Raw genomic sequence first — 4616 nt, forward strand, 5'->3', positions numbered from 1 at the left:
TTATCTTTATTAAACAAAACGTTTTGAGAAACTGTTATAGTGGGCTTTGAACTGAAAACAATATCACTACCCAAGGTAAAACTGTTACTCTAACCATCAATTCTATGAGACCACTTGCGTATAAATGAGTACTCTGAATATAATAAATGAATTTTACTACATCATCTTATATCGCAACATATCATAGTAAATCTTATTACTTCACATCAAATATTCACATCGCCATATTACACCATCTGACTGTATATACATCACATCACTATATTATATAGCAAATCACTTCTTATCAAATGCTAGCATCACATCACATTATAGATTATATTATATCCAGAATATCTTAATACATCATTATGTCTGGTTTTCAAATCGAATATGGTGTCCATATTTGGTTAATCGGCTGCTGAAAAGATCACTTAATTCTTATTAGATTTAGGTTTGTAAAATTTTATTAATTTTATTTTCACAATTGATTTCGTTCATTGACACTTTCATCGATGGCAGTCGTTTTTAACGATGTAGCATACTAAAATGCACTAAAAGGGAGTGGATCTAAGTTGCAAGGCTGCTGAGAGCTAAAATGACGTGCAAAAGGGCAGTGCACGTACTCACTATGTGCGCTTTTGTATATTATTATTTCTTTTTATTTATTTTATTTCAAGCACTTTGCTTTTATTGCTTCGTGCTTAACGGAAACATTCTTGAGCTCGGCATATTGGGGTTCACATATAGATAAGCATCAACCAACCGAACAACTTAACTTTGGCAATCATATGTTAATAAAATGTATTTAGTGACCAAAGAACCAATAAGGTAGCGTTGACGGCGAACCATGTGCAGGACGGCCTGCAACTGGGAATCAATACGTAAAAAAAAAATAAAGTAATTAGGGATAGAGAATTGAAGATTAACAGTCAGAGATCTTATTAGCATTATTGGTATATCGGAAGGATAAGTCCAAACCATTTTGAAAGATAATTTGCGCCTAAGAAACTGAAAGCACGATTGGTACCAAAATTAAAAATTTTTTTTTTCGAAAAACAGCGTTGTGTTAACGTCTGTGAAACAATTATTTCCGACCATCAGGATGCAATGAAATATGGCGATGAGCCTTTGATCTATGCTTACGACCCGAAAACGCAAGATCAATTGGTCGAATATCGTAGCAAAGGTGAGGCGAAGCTGAAAACAAACTGTCAAAGGAGGTAAAAATGTATGGAAGGATGATGTTGACAGTTTTTAATGATTATCGCTTATTATTGTGCACTCCGAATTCCTTTCGACCGGCCAAACTGTCAACAAGGAATACTATTTGTGTTATGCGTATTTGTGCGAAGGTATTCATTAAAAGAGGCCGGAATTATGAGCCAGTAGTTAAATTTTCAACCGTATTCGCCTGTGAATAACAATAAGTATTCGCTAGTATTCAATTCGGATTATATTTCTCAACAAAATTACCAGTGGGACTCACAAATAAGGTAATTAGAAATATTTTCGCATGCCTGTTATATGAAAATATATGTAATGGAATACATCTAAGTCACTTCCCGCACGTAAAACTCAGGCTTGTTTGCACATGATCTCTTAAAGATATATAAACTAACTTGCACGTGCCCAATAGCAACGCCTTTTTGTTTTGAGAAATTTATTGGCAAAGTTGCTGCTTTTGAAAGCCAAAGCGAATGATGGGCAGTTGCTCTGTAATGACCTCTGCAAAAATTGGGCCTTGCTGACAACAGTCTGGTACTAAATGGCCCACAAATTTTAAAAGCTACTTAAGGTGTCTTTGCTGATTTTCGCCAATAGTTACTGAAGTGCTGAGGAGGGTGTAAAAGTTTTGGATAATAGAAGAGAAGAGAGTTTTATATTTTCCGTGAAAAAAGAAATGCTTTGGTAACAGTTTTTGAAATATTTGGAAACAGTTTCCGTAATTCGTTGTTTAAGAAAAAAAGATCTTCATTCAGCAGCGTATTTCTGTAACTATTTGAATACTAGATATAGGATTAATTTTATGGTGTCATTGTCAAATTTTGCTTTAGAATAAACAAAATATTGTATCATATCAACATTCTTGAACATTATTCAAGTGGAATGTTAGTATAGGCGAACAAGTAAATGCAAAAAAGCATTCTGGCTCTGCACGGAAACGCACGCAGTCACTAAAACAAACCAGGCTCATAATAACATATACAGAAGAGGTGCGTATTCACGCATACATCGTATACGCACAAACAAACAGCAGTCACAAAATAGTGCGTATCTGCGTGATATTCCGTTACAACAACCACACACAGTGTGCCACAGTTAATTGTGCATTAATGCAGCGATTTGTGCTAAAATTCAGACTCAAAATGTTAATTTCTGCGATTGTTGTTGCGGAGCTTAACGCTTCACACTTGCAATGTTTGTGAATTATTAGCATTTGTCGCACTGAGAGGGGAATGAGTGTCGTGGTTAGAAAGTTATATATGTTCAGCATAAGCCTCGAAAATGGCAGAGTTCGTTTAAATTTCTGTAATAATGCCAGTGATAATGAAATGGGCTAATTAATAAATATTGGCAGCATCAGTAGCTCAGCAGTTTTCCTAATCAGTTGTAAATAAGCGCGTTGAAGTGGTTTTCTAAGGCAAGGCTAGTTTACTACCGTTTATTAGAATTCTCACACACAAAACACCCAAAGCGACAAATTTTCTGAAGACAAATCACGTATCCAACAAATGAATTAGGGCCAGATTGAATGGGCTTATTATGAAAATATTTCGCAGCAAGTGTCAGTAATTGAGTTAATCACACATTAACCACACAGAGCCAGTGCGAAAAGGCCCAAGAAGATATATTACAATCAGCAATCAGAAAATTGTAATTGCTTTGATTGCGAACAACAATTACCCAAACTAATAAATTTGATTTGAATAAATATGTAATAGCTGTGGTATAATGTTTAATAGACTATATTTCTGCAAATGACCAATAAATTCCTTCAACAATTATCCAATCACATATAAAACTAAGCTCTTAATGTTACTTGCCTTTTCGCAAAGTGTGTACATGGCAGACCATAAGTCAGACCCATTTATTTAGGATTATGTGTAGTATGATAGTAATTGAAATATACACGTAGACCCGTTGCTAAATACCCTTATATGGTTTTGCCGTTAATGTGCTTCGCGCTTTATTTAGAATTTTTTGCCAAGTGTACCCAAAGAAGTGAACTTTTTTGAAAGCTGAAGTAATGGCGGCCGCAGTATTTTCGTAAATTTGCAGCTAAAGGTTAGAGTTTATTACGCACCGTTTACCATAACCCACATTTAGTAATTCATGGAGTAAGATGCAATTTTTCATATGAATTCTCACACGAAGGCCAAGTAAGTTCTTTCCATACTTTGTTGGATTTATTTCTAGCGTGACTCATTATTTTCTAGCGCAAAGGAGCACGCTTCGATTGTTTTCTTCTTCTTGTAAGACTGTTTAAACTTTTTTGGTACAATGTGAAAAACATAACGACGTGATTTGAAATTTAGCGCAAAATTTATTTTTTTGCCAAGAAAATATATCTTTAAAATGATGTATTATTGCCTTAAGCGAGTACATTATTTTTTTTATTTAAAAAGAAATTCCCCCACTCCATTGCCACAACCACGCGAAATTCGCACGAATATGAGTTTTATTTAAAAAAGAAGCAAAAGCATTCAATGGAAATTTTTAAATTAAATTCAAGGAGAAACTTGATTTACAAAGACGTAACTGTAATTATGATATTGCATAACAACTGCCGTTTGAAATACTCTGGGACATCGACGAGATCACAAAAGCCGGCTTTATGGTAATGCGGAAATTCGGTAGCTTGCGAGTTTTTGTAAGAAGTAAATAAACATGCAGGACTACCAGAGAAGGAAATATAGTTTTTCAAATGAGAAAAATAGGTGACTTTATTAAACATAAAAATCAAAAACCTAGGGCTTGAAATCTGCAATAAAAGTGCACTCTATATTAAGTTTCAATTCGCAAACGCTACGTATTCATGCTTGTTCCTAATAGCAATACCAGTGTAACATCCTTTACATGCATCTAAAGTGCTTCTTTTGGAAACTGCATAAAACATAAATTAACCGCAGCAAATTCTAGGCAGCACCACTCTCTCGTGTATGTTATGTTGTTTGCCTATGTTATGTTGTTGTAAGCTTGTGTTGCACCGCTTTGACAGTCTCAAGTGAGTTTTGCTGTTAGTAAAGGTTGCTTGAACTCCTAGAGATGTACTTGAAAGCAAAAGCTGGCAGAGTATGAATAACATCATATGTGAGCAACAAGGTGTTGAATGTGTTGGCTTAATTGCGATTAAAATGCAGTTTGTGCTTAAGGAGCTGGCAACTCTAAAATGGAAATTTGTATTCAGCTGAAAACTCTGCCGAGAGACTCCGTCGGTTATAAATATATTTGTTTTTAGTTTCTGTCACTTTACTTGCTTTTTATAAATCATATTAAGTTTATTAAGTTCATTTTTGTAATATATTACTTAAGTAACTGCACTAATTTTAGTGATATCGATTACAAAAAAAAAGATTTGAAATATTATAGTCAATCAAAATGTCTGAAGTGCTGAAAAACAATACATCAAAAAA

The sequence above is a fragment of the Bactrocera latifrons genome, unplaced genomic scaffold (genome assembly GCF_001853355.1).
Source record: "Bactrocera latifrons isolate USDA-ARS-PBARC rearing strain unplaced genomic scaffold, ASM185335v1 scaffold_439, whole genome shotgun sequence".
NCBI lineage: Eukaryota > Metazoa > Arthropoda > Insecta > Diptera > Tephritidae > Bactrocera > Bactrocera latifrons.